The 18,792-nt window shown below is 39.4% G+C and overlaps 1 protein-coding gene across 3 annotated transcripts in view; it reads left to right on the top strand.

Moving 5' to 3' along the window:
* The first annotated feature begins 3,581 nt into the window (after window positions 1-3,581).
* Window positions 3,582-18,792, top strand: part of PhKgamma (phosphorylase kinase gamma) — a 318,732-nt gene continuing 303,521 nt past the window's right edge. The window contains exon 1 of one of the 3 annotated variants that reach the window (XM_090374302.1): window positions 3,582-3,791. The gene's annotated coding sequence lies outside the window, so the exon portion shown is untranslated. Of the gene's footprint in view, window positions 3,792-3,924; window positions 3,983-18,792 lie in introns of those variants that run through there. The other 2 variants (XM_090374304.1, XM_090374303.1) reach the window with 2 other exon arrangements.

Consider the following 18,792-nt stretch of genomic DNA (forward strand, 5'->3'; position numbering starts at 1 on the left):
GACTAGTCACCGGCGAGGTGATCTGATAGAGGTGTATAAAGCCTTGAATGGTTTGAGCATGCTCAATGCTGATGGGATACTGCCTCTTGCTCAGAATAATCACCTGAGAGGGCATAAATTCAAATTGAGGAAAGACAGATGTTGGATAGATGTACGGAAATTTGCCTTTAGGCAGCGGGTAGTTGGTTGGTGGAACAGACGTCCATCCCTTGTTGAGGAAGTTGATAGCCTAAATAAATTTAAGGCTCAGCTGGACAGGTATTTCGAACGAACGGAGGGGTGAAGTGGAAGGTTTTTTTTTTTTTTTTTTTTTCTTTGGCTGATGCTGCATAAGCTTCATTTCATGCCCCATATTCCTCTACTAATGTTAATGCTAATAGTTCCTGGTGTTGATTACCTGGTCTTGGATGGCGAGCATGAATCCTTCAGTCTCGGAAAGAGCGTTGCGCTCCTGAGTCATGTATTGGAAGCAATGTTATCGATGTGATCTTGATGGAGGTCATTGTAGTGTCTGCCCTGGAGTGTCTTCTTTGCCCATCTTTCTAGCTCCGTTTCTTGTACCGGCAGGCGGGATCGGGTTCCTCGCGTAGGTTGAGTGGGGTATACCACTTATTTGTCTTCATTATGACCTTTTGGAGTGATGCTGTGGGAATAATCCTTCAGGTTAACTATCTCTGTTTTTTGCTGCTCTATCAGGTCTATCAGGCCCCTTCCTTCCTCTTTCCGAGGTATTGTTAGTCTCTTCACTGCTGACTTCGGGTGGTGTTGGCGACTCTTGTTCACCATTGTCCTTGTCTTTCGCATGGTATCTTCTAGCTCTGTGTTAGTCCAATCTATTACCCCGAATGTGTATATTACTACTGGAGCTGTATGAGTGTTTATGGATTTCACTGTATTCCCTCCGTTCAGTTTCGATTTCAGCAGGCTTCTGTGTCTCTGATGATATTTTTCGGTTAGACACTTCTTGATTTCCTTGTGTTCTAACTGCTGAGCCTATATAATCCCTAGGTCTTTGTAGGTCTCTCCTTCTGTCATAGCCTCGATATCGTTACCAGTCAGTAGCTGGTAATTTCGGGGAACTAATTTTTCTTGGTGCAATCCGTGGGTTTTGCATTTGTCTAGATCAAATTCCATCCTAATATCATTGCTGAATTCTTCAGTGATCAGTAGTAGTTGCTGGAATTGCTTCTCGGTTGCCGCATAGAGCTTGATGTCACCCCTATGCATCAGGTGGGTGAGATGGTGCAGGTTCTTCCTTCCTTCTTTGAGGTTATATCCGTACTTGCTGCTGTTGAGCATGATGGACAGCGGGTTAATTTCTAGGCAGAGCAACAGTGTGGTCGGGTAATCTCCCTGAAAGTTTCTTCTCCTAATGCGGATTAGCCTGGTTGTGATGTTCTCGACCTTAATGGTGATACTCCATTTCACCGTTGTTTCTCCTCGTAAGTTTGTCACTATTGGATTGAATTTTTGTAGATGTTCAGCACCTCTATTATCCAGCTACGATTCACAAAGTCAAAGGCCTTTAGGTAATCGAAGTTATAATGTTATTAATAGTAATAGCGGTATGCGATGCAAGAAAGCAACTGTATGAGATTATGCAGCATCAGCCAAAAAAAAAAAAAAAAAAAAAAAATTCACATTACCATTCCCTCTAAATATTTTTCCAGTTCCTCCTTAAATTTATTTTAGCTCTCAACTTCCACAACAACTGATAGAAATTTTTTTACAGCAATTAGCCAGCCACTGGCTAAAGGCAAATTTCCATACATCTCTTCTATAACTCTCTTTTCTCAATTTCAATTTATGCCTCTTTTGGTTGGTAATCTGACAAAGTGGAAGAATGCCATCAGAATTCAGCGTTCTGATCGCATTCAAGGCCTTGTGCACCTCGATTTGATTACCTCGCAAGTGCCTAGTCTTCAGCCCCTAGAATTTGCAGAACTTGAGCCTGTCTTGATAAGAGGATCCCTTCATTCCCCTCACCAATCTTGTTTCCGTTCTCTGTACCCGCTTAAGCAAATCTACATTTTTTCTAAAATGATGCCTCCAGACGTGTACGCAGCTCTTAAGACGTGGCCTTACAATTGCCTTATACAAATGGATAATCAGCTCCTTTTCCGAGCTAGCAAAATTCCTGTATATTATTGACAAAACCCCATGACCTGCTCTTCCAGCCTGTCTGCATTTCTCTGAAAACTTCATATCTGACTGCACAATTTCTCATAGGTCTTTTTCCTTTAGGTCTACAGGAAGTGGCTTTGCGGCGCTTCTGGTACACTTGCTCTGTAACCGCGGCATCTATGGTTAATTGGTCCATACATTCATTGCCCAGCATATTGCATCCACTCCGCGGCTGAGTTATTCGGTCTCCGGCGTAGATAGGAAGGTTCCCCCCCCCCCAGATACTGATTTTTTTTTTACGTCCAGCAAATCAGGCAAATCGATCAGAGAGCACACGCAAGTTACAGACAAAATAAATACGTTGGAAGATGTAATCATTTACGGGTGACCATAATATCATTTTTTTTTTTTTGTTTGTCCATTATGCTGTGGCACTCCAAATGGTCCGATTTCTTCTTCTTCGTTATGCAGCTGCCCTGGATCTCGTATATCATGGCAGGCAGGTGGTTGGCCTGTATTTCGCCGATTTTCTTGTATCTAGGCCTTTAGGCTTTATCATTCAGGAGTGAAGCATGGATGTCCTCTCCCCTTTCCTGTTTAACATTTACTCGGATATCATCTTCAATAGAAAATTAGATGGAAGAACTGAAGGAATATCTGTGAAAGGTAGAGTTATTAACAACCTTGGCCATGGAGATTACGTTGTACTTTGTACTACTAATATGCAGGACTTACAGATACTCCTCAATCGCGTGAGTGAAAAAAGTGAAAGTGAAAGAGTGGGCCTCTGGAATAATATCAACAAGACTACGCTGATGGTCCTTAATGTGTCAATGCCAACACCACCCCTCATGTTAAACGGAAGGCTGGAAGAGAGAGTTGAAAAATTAAAATATCTAAGCTCTTGGATCAGTGACAATTAACTAACAAAAAACTAACACCTCCAAAAAACTGAAAAATTTGAAATTTAGACGTACAGAAAAATACTAAAGATACCATGGACAGCAAGAGTGACAAATGAAGTTGTCCTGCAAAGAATTGGAAAATCCCATGAAATTCTGAAGCACATAAATAAAAGAAAAATAGCGTATCTTGGACACCTGATGAGGAACAACAAATGCGCAATTCCACGGTTAATTATTGAGGGGAGAATGGAATGAAGGTAGAAGAAAGCCTGGGAGAAGACATACATCGTGGCTTGATAACACCAAGAATTGGACAGGACTGAACACCGAACAGCTCCTCAGAGTTATTAGAGACAGCGAGACATTTCGTGTTGTGGTTGCCGACCTCCGTTAAGAGATGGCACACAGAGAAGAAGAAGAAGAAGAAGAAGAAGAAGAAGATATATAATTTATTGCCAACCCAATAAGGAGAGGCATTTCGCCGCACAGACAACTTTGATGGTTTTCATTTAATGAAAACCTAATAATACGCTTAAAATATGCAACTAAGGCCTTAAAAAAATAAATTGAAATAGTGAAAAGCGTGCTGAATCTGGAGATAACAGATCTGTTGATTTATGCATTATTGCGAACAATTTTTCATCAGTGCCCGAAATACTGCACCCTCTAGTAGCTGGAATTTAGAGTCCATGGATTTTTAGAAATGTATTATCTGTGCATCATATGGTAATGGATGTTTAAATAATACCGGTCCATGTTTAAGTAAGCGTAGTTATGTTATGAATGTAAAATGAATTTTCGGATAATAAAGTTTTATGTAAATGAGAACTAATATAGTTTATTAATAGGATATGTGTGGATTGTTATCTTGTGTCTCATATTCAGAAATATGTCTGGAAATTGGAAAAGATGAATCTTTTAAATTAAAAATGTTTGTAAACTCTGCGTGTCAGGTAAATAATTTGATTTTCGTATAACAGTACGTTTTCCCTTTAACTGGTAGGTTGCATCTGTACCATATTAGAATATTTGCGGATTCGCGCACCCCCTAATGAACGTCTGTATATTGGGGGGCGTTGGGAATTGCCTAGGTTGTCATCTTTAATTACATTACATGATTAATTACAAGAGGTTGTTTTCTCTCTTTTGGTTTTAGGCGCATCAGCAATTTAGGCCATATTGCGATGTATATAATATATATAAATATATTATTGTTCTGTAGTTTTACTGAACGATAAACCGGAAATAAAACCATACTACTCGCTCTTGAGAGCGACTAACTCAGCCACGTTGTGAAAAAACCCATAAGTATTCCATGGTAGATATAAGTTAGTTTGTAATCAAGTCAATGAGATTAGGCAAGGAAAAGCAGATTATGAGAAATCTTTGGCAAAGGATGCAAAGAGAAACGGCAAAGACTTCTTTACTTATGCAAACTCCAGGAGGAAGGAGATGAATCAGATTGCCTCACTTGATATCGATGGTTTGACTGTTATTTATCCTGCTCAGGTAGCTGACAAACTGAATGAGTATTTTGCATCTACATTCATGTGCAGGGCCTCTGAGAGGAATTTTATCAGGGGGTACAAAGGTTCTTTCTGGCCCCCTTCCCTTCTCAATTAGTCATCCTGTTTTTGTCCACTACAGTTTTATGCCATGAGCTGTAGCCTGTAAGGCCAAAAAAGGTTATGGAAGATGATAGAGGGGTGGAATAGAGTGCTCTGTTGATTTTCTGCATTTCAGGCCTTACGCTTCTATACTCCCTCCATGATAAATAAAATAAAATAAAAGAGGATCAGATTTGATTTGAACATCTTTATTTATGCTACAATACAGATAAGGAGAAAGAATTCACATTGAAACATCCTTTTATATTGCAATGCAAATCTGATCTTAAGAAGACACAATTATTAGCAAAAAGTGAAAAAAAAAGATAGATAGGCGTAGTATTTAAATGAAGATTGATGCAACAAAGCATCATATGTTTAAGAGTGTAAATATTCTATATAATATTGGTGTAAATACATCATAAATAAAATAAAATAAATTGCAGCCATTATCAACCCACTGCAGGATGGAAGCCTCCTCAACAATTCATGCTGAGGGAAATGGACCATAATCTGCCACGCTGGTCCAGTGCAGATTGGCAGATCGACCGTATTTAGCAGTCAGGGGCTTGAACCCCGGTCTATTCAAAGAGCGTGTACCACTGCACTCCCGCTCCTGACCACTCGGCTACGGAGGCCTTAATACATCATAGAACCATCTTAAATGAAAAAACTACGTTTGTAGTTTGTAGGGGCATCATTTTATCTGTATTTCATATTGTGCTCCTCCTTCACAATGAGTTGCCATGTATTGCACTACCTTGAATAAGTAACGCTTCACTAAAAGAGAAGACTAATGTTACTTATTATCGGTGGGCACCACCACTCAGACGGCACCGTTTCAAGGCTTGTTGGCCTTTCATCGGTGGGTGGGCAGGCACCCTAGTATTGCAGACATGACAATCCAGTTGTGAAGATAATCACACAATATGAGAGATGCCAGAAGGTGTACATGATAACAATCCTTGAAATGGTGCCGTCTGGGTGGTGGTGCCCACTGACAATAAGTAACATTAGTCTTCTCTTTTAGTGAAGCGTTACTTATTCGAGGTAGTGCAATACATGGCAACTTGTGAAGGAGGAGCACAATATGAGATACAGATAAAATGATGCCCCTTCAAACTACAAATGTAGTTTTTTTGTTTAAGAGTTTTTATGGTGTATTTATGCCAATATTATATAGACTAGGCTTAGTATTTACTTACTAAAGAGTGGCGCACTATGGCCATAGTTGCCGATGTGCCTAATAAATCCCAAAACAAACAAACAAACAAACAAACAAACTTACTAAAGAGCTTTCCTGGCCTTTTTTTGTGAAAATTTCAAAAATCACAGCATGAAAATTAATTGTTCTGGCAATACTTAACCTGGCCAAATCCACAAGATGTTCCTGAGATATTGTAGACCTTAAATAATTCTTAATCAGCTTAAGTTTGCTAAATGACCTCTCTGCAGAAACTATTGTTGCTGGAATTGTTAATAGTATTCTTAAGCTAACACAAACATTTGGAAACAGGTCACCAAGTCTGTACTCTGTTAACAAGTTCAACAGATCTAATGGCTTTAACAGTGCCTTTACAAAATTTGCTTTATGTACTAAGGGTAAATGTTGCATTTCTTTTCCAAAATCATCACCGTTAAGGTCAGCAGGATATTGCTGTGATAAAGATAAAGCTTTTCTCTCCACATCACTTACTGACATGCTGAGATATTTCCACAAGAAATCAAATTTTTCAACTAGTTGCTTAATAGCATCGAAGCAGACATTTAATCCTGCTATAACATTGTCTACCAAAACGTAAAACACACTTTCTGAAGTAGGCCTCTTCTGGCGAATCATTTGTGTCATTCATTTCCTCCAAGTTAGCATCAGGTGTGCTGTCATCATGCGGCTAACTCCACCACATATATGGGAGTGTTTTATTTCTATCATCAGGTTTGACGCAACCACTTTGGCTTCATTTCGCATGCATTTCCAGTTGTTTCGAAGTTTTGACAGATCTGTGAGGAGAGTTTCTACGTTTGCTACTTCAGCATCCAGTGTGGCATTTCTAGATTGGATGATCTTGTTGCAAATATCTATGCCAGCTAATATTTTGTATCACGCTGCTGACACACAGGCAAAAGATGTCATCAAGATGTCACTTTATTATAAGTGACATCTTTTGATGTCACTTATAATAAGTATAATTTTAATTTTACTTATAATAAGTACAATTATAATTTTATTATAAGTGACATCTTTTGATGTCACTTATAATAAAACTCCATGGACTTCATTTCTTGTTTTGGCCGTCAAATTTAGTTCAAGAGGTCTTCCAATGCTAATTTAATGCCAGGCAGGTGAGCTGCAAAAGGCTTTACACATTTAACACGATCTGACTATCTTGTTTCAGACATACCACGAAGAGAACAACCAGTACAGTTTTGTAGTTCCCACCACTTAGGACTGGAACTGAACAGGTAGTACAGTTTGAATTGTTCTGAAAAAGGTTATTGTTTTAGGTATGCATTCAGCAGCGTCATTTCCACATAAGTTGAATGTGTGACAACCGCAAGGTGAAAAAAATTTTTGTTGAACATTGTTCTTGTATTTTTGCTTGTGCGCCGTTGTATTTTCCAGCCATATTTATCCCATTATCGTAGACTTGAGCTTGATAATCAGTGAGAAGTATAGCATGTTCTAGCATGTTCTTTCAATGTATCAATTGTCAACTGAGCAATTTCTTCCCCTCTTGTTGCTACAATCTGCAAACTTGAGAAATCTTTTTTGAATCTCATACTGCGTTTCTTTTAAAAGAACTTTGATAATAGAGGGCTATTAAATGCTCAATAATTCCTATATTATATTGTGAAATAAACAGGGATTACATTTTATTTTTGATATAGGATTGCTTTTATTTCAACCAACTCTCCTAGTCCAACGCTATAAAATTCTAAAGTGTTGGACTAGGAGAGTTTGTTGAAATAGAAGAAATCCTATATCAAAAAAAAAAAAAAAAAGGTAATCCCTGTTGATTTCACAATTTTAAAAGTATGTATCTCAAAAGAAATGTTGTTTGTTCAATATGGGAGCAATCTGGTGTGTCATCTACTATCACTGCAAAACACTTTGCAGATTGCCTCTCCAGAAAAATGTGTTGTTTCACTAGATTCGAGCATTCTGCAATAAATTCATTTTGTGTGTCAGGGGACAGATAATGAACTTGAAGCTGCTCACTCCTTTTCTGTGACTCCTCTACACTTAGCACATGTTCCTGAAGGATGGGGTCCCACCTGGAGAGTAGTTCACTGAGTCCTAAAAAGTGTCCATTGTTTGAATCACCAATTTGATGGGATAAACCAGTGGATGCCAGACCATGTTCTCCCAAGAAGAGATAATTTATACTTTTATATCTGAAAGAAGGAAAAAAAAGACAATAAGACAAAAAATATTATATACTAATAATTTAGCAGTAGAAGTAGTGGTAGCAGACTAGTAGTAATAGTAGGACTAGTACTGCTATAATTAACATGATGTACATTGTCATTTAAGAGAACATGCTTTACATGTTGCTAACATGATGTACATTGTCTTTACATCATGCTAACATGATGTACATTGTCATTTAAGAGAACATTACTTATCCCATAGCTTAAACAGCTAAGTTTAAGCTATGGGATAAGTAATGTCAACATCCACCAGCCAACAATAAAAGCCATTCTAATTTTTAATATTGTATATTAATATACATTTTACCTTTTCATGATTCACGTACAAATTGCATACCTACTTAAGTTTCTTTGTAGCATAAAATTGTTGGCTTATCAGAATGAATAGGCTTTTGAATAGGCTTAGCCAAGCTGGCAATCATAGTTATCATCATTAGGTCACAAAAGTTCTATAGATAAGCTATGAACTGTTGCAATAACGTGTAATATAGGTTACGGTTAATACTTTGGCTCTCGAGCCCCCTTTTGGACCCCAGGTACAATGTACTCCCTGCATCCCCCCCCCACCATCACAGGCCATGTTCATACGTGAGGAGTTCTGTAGGGAAGCGGAGGCCAGAAGTTTATCAAACTCTAACAGGGAGCTAAATAATTTTATAATAACTGAGAGCAAAGTGGAGGAGAAATTGTTGAAGTTAAACATAAGAAAAGTACCTGGTGTGAATGGGATCTATCAAGTTATATTAAAGGAGGAGGCAAAAGAAGTAAGAAAAACCCATAGGCATAATTATGAGAGCATCGTTGTATTCAGGGGAGGACCCCACGGACTGGAGATGTGCAAATGTATCGCCAATTCTTAAAGGGGGATCAAAGGGTGACACCAGTAATTACAGACCTGTTAGTTTAACTTCTATTCTGGGGAAAATAATGGAGTCACTGGTTAATGAAACATTGCAGGATCAGTTAGACAAGACTGCAGTTATGGTTCAGACACAGCATTGGTTTCTTAATGGGAAAACTTGTCTGACCAATTTGATTGGATACTACAGTGTGGTCACGAACTAGATACAAAAAATAATTTTGATATCATATACTTGCATTTCAGAAAGGCTTTTGATACTGTTGCACATGGAAGACTACTGTACAAATTGGAGCAGAATGGCATTAAGGGCAAGTTGCTGCTATGGATAAAGGGATGGTTTAGTGGGAGAAGACAGAGTGTGGTAATCAATGGACATTGTGCTTCGTGGACTAATGTTATTAGTGGAGTCCCCCCAGTGTTCAGTGTTGGGCCCATTCTTCTTTTCTATATTTATCAATGATGTTGATGAAGATATGTCAGGCTTAATGTCCAAAACCATGCCAACCTTTGTACCATGCAGATGGTACAAAGGTTGGCATGGTTTTTAATGACAGTACGCTACTGCAACAGGATCTGGTAAAGTTAGGCAGATGGGCTGAGATGTGGCAACTGAAGTTTAACTTTGACAAATGAAAAGTATACTGCATATGGTTAGCAGTAATCCCAGAGTAATGCACCAACTGTGCTGTGCTGTGCTGTACTACACTCACAGTAGTAGAGAATGAAAAAGACCTGGGGGTAATTGTGCAGTCAGATATGAAGTTTTCTTAGCAGTGCAGCCAGGCTTCCAGAACAGCTAATGGGTTCTTGTAAATGATATACAGGAATTTTGCTAGCAGAGAAAAGGAGGTGGTTATCCTCTTTATAAGGCATTGGTCAGGCCACACTTTGAGTACTGCATACAGGTCTGGAGGCCTCATTTTAGGGAAGGATGTAGAGAGCAGCTGGAACGAGACAGAGAATGGCAACGAGATTGATGCCATTCTCGTTGCCATTCTGCGAGGTGATCCTCACAGGTGCCTAGGTGTGATTGATGTGTATAAGGCCTTGAATGGTTTAAGAAAGCTCAGTGCTGATGGAATTCTTCCTCTTGCTCAGGTTATGCACCTGAGGGGGCATAAGTTCAAATTGAGGAAATTTGCCTTTAGCCAGCAGGTGCTTGATTGCTGGAAGAAACCTCATCTGGAATTGTGGAAGTTGATAGCTTAAATAAATTCAAGGAAGAACTGGATGGGTGAAATTGGGATTTTTTTTTTTGGCTGCTGCTGTATAAGTTTGCTTTTTTGTATCATATACATCTACTAATGCTGAAACCTGACCATGACATGATTTTTTTTAAAAATTATTTTGATCTTTCCACTAAAGATCGTCAACCAGCCACCATAGTAATTTCCTGATTTTCATATTACTTATTTATATTTTTATGATGACAACTCTTTACTAACGAAAACTCCATGCAGCATGAAAGGCGTTAGATCCTACAATACTTAGTACCATGCATTAAAGGTTTGAGAAATCAGAAAATACTTGTTTACACCAGACTTGAATTTCAATAGAGTGAAATTTTTTAGAAATACAGGATGAAAAGTCATTCAAGAAAACAGAAGTTGAACAAATAAATGAGGAAAATTTGGCTCTGTGATTTTAGAATTGGACAGTAAGTGAATTCTGATTTGTTGCAACATGTTTCATATTGGATTTTATGAGAGCAGAAGAATTATAGATGCTATGGAAGTATCCATAGAAAAGGCATGCAGCAGAAATTGAATATATATGGTATATGGGAAAAATTTAAAGGAGAAAGAAAAAACATTCTTGCCTTAGATAATAGGAGATAAAGCACACTATAACAAGAGAAGTTCAGAAAGTAATTAGCCAAAAGAAGAATGGCAAGTCACCAGGAAATGATAGTATCCCAGCAGAACTATGGAAATTTGGAGGCAATGCAAAGTTGAAACACCTCACACAATTCTTTAATCTAATTTTATTTATGGGGGATATACCAGAAGACTGGAAAAGTGAAACAATAGTACCTATACACAAAAAAGATGAAGAAAATTGTCAGAATTATAGATCCGTTACCCTTTTAACCATATATATAAAATATTTATTATATGAAGAAACAATAAAAGAACAAGCAGGATTTAGAAAAGACAGTTAACAATAGACCAGATATTCACACTAAACATCATTGAAGAAAAATATTGAAATCAGAAGAAACCATTAGTATTAGCATTAGTAGAGGCATATGATGCAAGAAAGCAAGCTTATGCAGCATCAGCCAAAAAAAACCCCTCCGATTTCACGCCTCCGTTCGTTCGAAATACCTGTCCAGCTGAGCCTTAAATTTATTTAGGCTATCAACTTCCACAACAAGGGGATGGAAGTCTGTTCCACCAACCAACTACCCGCTGGCTAAAGGCAAATTTCCGCACATCTATCTTACATCTGTCTTTCCTCAATTTGAATTTATTCTGAGCAAGAGGAAGAATTCCTGAATGGTTTGAGCATGCTCAAACCATTCAAGGCTTTATACATCTCTATCAGATCATATGGCCGGTGCCTAGTCTCCAGACACTGTAATCTGCAAAACTTAAGCCTTTCTTTGTAAGAGCAACCCTATGTTCTGTTCACTAATCTTGTTGCCCTTCTCTGTACTCGTCCCAGCAGCTCTACATCCTTCTTGAAATGAGGCCTCCAGACCTGTATACAGTACTCAAGGTGTGGCCTGACCATTGCCTTATACAAGGGGATAATCACCTCCTTATCCCTGCTAGAAACATTCCTGTATATCATTCACAAGACACAATCAGCTACTCTTGCAGCCCGTCTGCACTGCTCAGAGAATTTCATATCTGTATGCGCAATTACCCCCAGGTCCTTTTCATTCTCTACCACTGTCAGTGTAGTACCACAGAGTTGATACGTTGCTCTGGGGTTGCTGTTTCCCATATGTAGTACTTTATATTTGTCAATGTTAAACTACATTTGCCACTTCTCAGCCCATCAGCTCAACCTTTCCAGATCCTGTTGCAGCAGCATAGCACCAGTAGTGTCCTTAACAACCCTGCCAACCTTTGTATGGTCTGCAAACTTGGACATTAAGCTTGATATACTATCATCAGTATCATTTATAAATAAACAACAATGGACCCAACACTGAACCCTGAGGAACTCCACTAATAACATTAGTCCACAATGAACAGTGCCCATTGATTACCACTCTGTCTTTTACCCCTCAACCATCCCTTTATCCATAGCAGCAATTTGCCTCCAATGCCACACTGCTCCAATTTGTGCAGCAGTCTTCCATGTGCAACAGTATCAAAAGTCTTTCTAAGATCCAAATATATAATATCAAAGTTATTCCTTGCATCCAGTTCTTTTGTGACTGCATCATAGTTTCCAATCAGATTGGTAAGGCAAGACTTTCCCTTAACAAAACCATGCTGTGTCCGAGCTATAACTGAAGACTTGTCTAGATGATCCTGCAGTGCTTCTTTAACCAGTGCTTCCATTAATTTTCCTGGAACAGAAGTTAAACTCACAGGTCTATAATTACTTGTAGTAGTGGCATGTGATGCAAGAAATCATGTGTATGAGCTTATGCAGCATCAGCCAAAAAAAAAATCATGCCATTCCCTCCAAATGCCTGTCCAGTTCCTCCTTAAATTTATTCAACCTATCAACTTCCACAACGACAGATGGAAGTTTGTTCCAGCAATTAACCACCCGCTGGCTAAAGGCAAATTTCTGCACATCTATTCTACATCTGTCTTTTCTTAATTTGAATTTATGCCCCCTTAGGTTCGTAATCTGAACAAGTGGAAGGATCCCATCAGAATTCAGCGTGCTCAACCCATTCAAGGTCTTATACACCTCAATCAGATCACCGCGCAGGTGCCTAGTCTCCAGCCACTGCAATTTGCAGAATGTAAGCCTCTCTTGGTAAGAGGATCCCTTCATTCCCCTCACCAATCTTGTTGCTCTTCTCTGTATATGCTCAAGGAAATCTACATCCTTCCTAAAATGAGGCCTCCAGACCTGTACGCAGTACTCAAGGCGTGGCCTGACCATTGTCTTATACAGAGGGATAATCACCTCCTTTACCCTGCTAGCAAAATTCCTATATATCATTGACAAAACCCCATGACCTGCCCTGGCAGCCTGTCTGCATTGCTCAGAAAACTTCATATCTGCCTGCACAATTACTCCCAGGTCTTTTTCATTTTCTACCACCTTAAGTGTAGTACCACACATTTGGTATGTTTCTCTGGGTTACTTCTACCCATATATAGTACTTTGCATTTGTCAAGGTGAAACTTCAGTTGCCACTTCTTAGCCTATCTGCCGAAATTATCTAGATCCTGTTGCAGTAGCACACTGCCATTACTGTCATTAACAGCCTTGCCAACCTTTGTATCATCTGCAAACTTCGACAATGAGCCTGATATACCTTCATCAATATCATTGATAAATATACAAAACAACAGTGGACCCAATACCGAACCCTGTGGGACTCCACTAATAACATTAATCCACGAAGAGCTGCACTCATTGATTACCACCCTCTGTCTTCTCCCATTTAACCATCCTTTTATCCATTGTAGCAACTTACCCTTAATACCATTCTGCTCCAATTTGTGGCATCTGGTGCCAAGCGATTGTGATCGAGCATTTTCTCTGTGCTTAAAGTATGATTATCCAAAAGCGATTTAGAGTTATATTAAGTTCCTGCCCTTAAGAAATTTATTTATTTAAAATCAGCTACTGTTACAAAAGTACTTGTACAGAGCAAGAAAGAAAAGTTACCTTTCTTTATTTTTCATATTTCTTTTACTAACACTTACTACTTTACGCTTGGTCACATCGGGCACTGCTCCTGCCTCCCCGTGGCGGGGCCGGAAATCTTGCCAGAAAAGCTAATCTGGCAAGGCCCAAAAGGAGCAAGCATGGACCAAAATACATTTTCGCCTCTAGAGCCGACAAGCTCTCGGCCAGAGATAGACATTGACCATAACATGACGCAACCCAAAAGGTTGAAAACCACTTCCTCAGGGACAATTTATCCTACATTCTTTATAATGCACTCTCTTGCAGATCAGCCTCTCAGTAAGTTCTCTCCGTTCCTTATCCAGAAACACCTGGAAAGTCTGGCAGGATCTCCTAAGACAGTCAAGAGACTACAATCAGGCGACCTTCTGTTGGAAACTGTGAATTGTAAACATTCAGAGAAACTGCTAAAACTTAGAAGCTTTGCTGGAATTCCAGTAAAAGTTTCTCCCCATGCTACCATAAATACATCTAAGGGTGTTATATCCAGCTGGGATATATTGAATGTCACGGAGGAGGAGATAACACAAGACTTCAAGATCAAAATGTCATTGCTGTGAAAAGAATTATGGTGAAAAGAGAAAATATACTCACACCTACAAGGAATATTATTCTAACTTTTAACACGCCAAATGTACCACCATCGATAAAAGCAGGCTACTTACTCTGCCGCATTAGACCATATATTCCTAACCCATTGAGATGTTTCAAGTGCCGGAAGTATGGCCACTCTCAAACGGCGTGCAGAGGAAACCAGGTTTGTCCTAATTGTGGGTCCGCTGACCACACCCAAAGTGACTGCTTGGCAAAAGAAATGACTTGTCCCAACTGTAAAGGAAACCATCCTGCCTACTCAAGGACATGTGACAGATGGAAAACTGAAAAGCAAATCGTTAAATATAAGATAGAAAATAAATTAAGCTTTCAAGAAGCACGGAAATTACTTACTCCCAGTATGAATAAATGTACATACGCCAATATTGTGCAAAAATATCAATCAGTAGCCACCCAAACTGATGTTACAGTCCCTTCAACCACCTCAATCTCTGACTGGGCTCGGACTGTTCTCTCTCTCTCTCTCAGCAACAGTCCAATGTCCCGAAACAGTTGAACCAGGCAAGTAATACTGCACTTACAGTACCAGCTACATCTCCTTCTCCTCCCCCAGTGATTTCTTCTATATCGAATAATCGTAACTCAAATTTAAAAAAGAATATCCAAGAAACGTCTATGGATACTATTGACTCATCCAGACAGGAAGAACCGATCTTAGAAATATATGCGGAAGAAGAATGGACACCGGTCGACCATTATTCCCAAAAAAAAGACAAACCAAAGCCTGAACGTCACAAGACAGTCACATTAAAAAAAACAGTCAAAAGCAGCTTCTTCTACTAAACATCAGTAATGCCTTACATTCTACAATGGAATTGTAGAGGATTTCGTAGCAACCTTAATGATATTCAAGTCTTAATTAACCGCTACTCTCCAGTTGGTTTCTGTCTACAGGAAACCTATCTAACTGTGCAAATTTCCACCAACATAAAGAACTATGCCATCTATCGGCACAATCGTAATAATTCAAATGCTGCCCGTGGGGGCATGGCCATCTTGGTCAGCTCAAAGATCCCGACCAAGCAAATTGTTTTGCAAACTACAATTGAAGTTGTCGTTGTACGTTTGATAACCCAGATTCCTTTGACACTGGTATCAGTCTATCTCCCACCAAGTCATACCTTCTCTTACCAAGATCTTGAAAACCTGCTAATGCAATTAGTACCCCCTGTCTGTCTCTTGGGTGATTTCAATGGCCACAACCCCTTATGGGGATCGACAAAATTAGATATACATGGCCGCTTAATTGAAACTTTTCTGGATAAGGAAAACCTTACTGTTCTTAATACTGGTGCACCCACTCACATACAACTACCAACTGGACAAACCTCTGCTATCGATCTATCAATATGTTCCCCGATTCTGTTTCCAATTATAGAATTGTCTGTTATGGACGATCCCATGGGCAGTGACCATTTTCCGATTATTTGTGATCTGCTCACTGCACAACCACCATTAGCCATACCCTGCAGGAAATGGAAGTTCTCTCAAGCCAACTGGGTCAAATTTCAATCAGTTGTCACCCTGGATGAACAATATATACGAACACAGTTGATAGATGAAGCCACAGATTATATCACTTCACACCTACTATCTGCAGCTAAATGTTCAATTCCATTGTCGAATCCCCAATCCCGACAGCACCTTAACTATTTGTGGAATCAAGAATGCACAATAGCTAAGAAGTTAAAAAATAAAGCGTGGTATTTATTTCATAGATCCCCAACCACAGCTAATCTTATCAATTACAAGAAACTAAGAGCAAAAGCACGTCGCATTCAAAGAGAAGCAAAAAAAAATTCTTGGATTCGGTTTGCATCTACCATAAACAGAAACACTAACTCCAGGTTAATATGGAAGAAAATCAGGCAGATTTCCGGAAAATTTCCAACCACCCCTTCACCAATTCTTTCATGGAATGGACAAGAACTATCTGCTCCTGAAGACATTGCAAATGCCTTGGCTAAAACTTTTGCCGAAGTTTCTGCGGCATCAAATTATTCTCCGGATTTCCAGAAAATAAAGACTAAGACTGAACAACGAGCCATCAACTTTCGAACCTCAGTTTTCTTTCCATATAATCAGCCTCTTCAATATCATGAACTTATACATGTCATTAAAACAACACGCAACAGTGCTGCTGGGCCAGATGGAATGTCTTACATTATGTTACAAAACCTTGGTGACAGAAATTTACAAATACTGCTGGTCTACTATAACTGGATATTTATGGAAAACATTTATCCCAGCTCTTGGCATCATGCCACAGTTCTTGCCTTTTTGAAACCCGGTAAAGATCCTAACAGTTATAGACCTATTTCTCTATCCAGTTGCCTCAGTAAATTACTTTGAAAAAGATCCATAATCGCCTTGTTTGGATCATCGAAATGCAACAACTAATTAGCAATAATCAGCATGCTTTCGAAAGAACAGGTCCTCCTTAGATCTCATGATCAAAGCTGAGTTTGCAATTCGTAATGCCTTTGTGAAAAATGAACATCTTGTTATGGTTTCCATAGATATAGAGAAGGCATTTGATACTACCTGGCGTCGTGGCATTCTCAGTGACCTCCATGCTCTAGGTCTATGAGGCAACCTTCCTATATTCATCAGGAACTTTCTCAGGACTCGTTCGTTCCATGTTCGATACCGCAACTTGCTTTCTATGACATTTTTACAGGAAGAAGGAGTGCCACAAGGGTCCGTACTGAGTGCAACCCTTTTTGCCCTAAGAATCGATTCCATCACAAAAGAACTTCCAAATACTGTTGAGACCTACCTTTATGCCGATGATCTCTCTATTTCTTGCCATTCTCGGAATATGAGATCCATTGAACGGCAGCTGCAGATATCTTTAAATAAAGTCCAAAGGTGGGCAGAGTTAAATGGCTATCGTCTATCACAGCAGAAAACTGTTGCAATCCACTTTTGTAATCAACGGAAAATACATACAGATCCCGAACTTCAGATGCAAAACTTTACCGTTCCAGTGACTAACAACATCAGATTCTTGGGATTAATCCTTGACAGGAAACTAAATTTCCTCGAGCACATTAAATCTGTGCATATATCCTGCCTCAAAAAGCTGAACATACTAAGAGCTTTATCTGCCTTGTCTTGGGGAGCAGACCGTACATCTTTGTTGCTCTTATATAGAGCATTGATCAGATCCCGATTGGATTATGGTGTTCCACTTTATGATTCCGCCCGTAAGAGTACACTACGATGGCTAGATCCTATACAGCATAGCTCATTGCGGATTGCACTTGGTGCTTTGAGGACATCTCCTACTCATAGTTTGTACATTGAAGCTGATGAGCCCCCCCTTTACCTCCCCAGAATAATGCTGCTTCTTAAGTATGCAGCCCGAATACAAAATTGCTGTCATCATCCTATTCAGCCATACCTCTTTAATCCACCACTTCAAAACCTCTATAGAAATAAACCCAGTAAAATAAGACCAGCAGGCTTACACCTCATTGAATTAATGCAGAGTTGGAATGTTAAAATTTTCAACAGGCAACATTTAATGAATTACTCCCAACCGCCATGGATTCCGCCTCCTCAGTTATATTTCGATACTTAACTTGACAAGTGGGGAAAGAATCGTCTACCAACACTCAATATGAAACAACTCCATGCAAGCCATATTCAGAAATACGTTGATTTTTTGCCCATATATACTGATGGCTCCAAATCACATTCAGCCATTGGAGCAGTGGCAGTATTTCCCTCTTACTACCTTCTCGGCTGCCCTTCCACCTGAGTACAGCAGCTTCTCCGCAGAACTTCATGCAATAAAATTAGCTTTAGACAACCTGAATCTCTACCCATCTATAAAATATGTTGTACACACAGACTCTCTCAGCTCAATAACTGCAATGCAAAACTCCTCCTACAAGGCTCATCCTGTATTAAATCAAATCAGAAGTCTCCTATTACAAATTGAAGAATGCCATCAATCAGTGACCTTTTGCTGGATCCCAGCACATTTGGGGATAAAGGGTAACGAACTTGCTGATGAAAATGCTAAAAATCCATCAACCTTTGATTTAACCTCCATTCCGGTTCCAGCCTCTGACTACTGTCACCTCATACAAACAGCAGGTTTCGCGAAGTGGAAAGAGCTATGGCACACCCAAACGAATAATAAACTCTACCAGTTGAAACACGATCCAAAGCATTGGCACTCTAGCACCAAAACAGTGCGAAGAGAAGAAGTGGTTCTTGCACGGGCACGTATCGGACACACATATCTGACCCACCTCCATCTGCTCCGAGGCGAAGATCCTCCTCAATGTCCATACTGTTCAGAAAATTTCACAGTCAAACATATTCTGATTGACTGCCCTCACTATCAACAGGACAAAACATCCGTCCTGTGTTCCCTGAGAAATCGACGAGAACCAATGAC

Source organism: Mastigoproctus giganteus, chromosome 5, assembly GCF_048544385.1.
Source record: "Mastigoproctus giganteus isolate SK-2022 chromosome 5, ASM4854438v1, whole genome shotgun sequence".
In the NCBI taxonomy this organism is placed as follows: Eukaryota; Metazoa; Arthropoda; class Arachnida; order Uropygi; family Thelyphonidae; genus Mastigoproctus; species Mastigoproctus giganteus.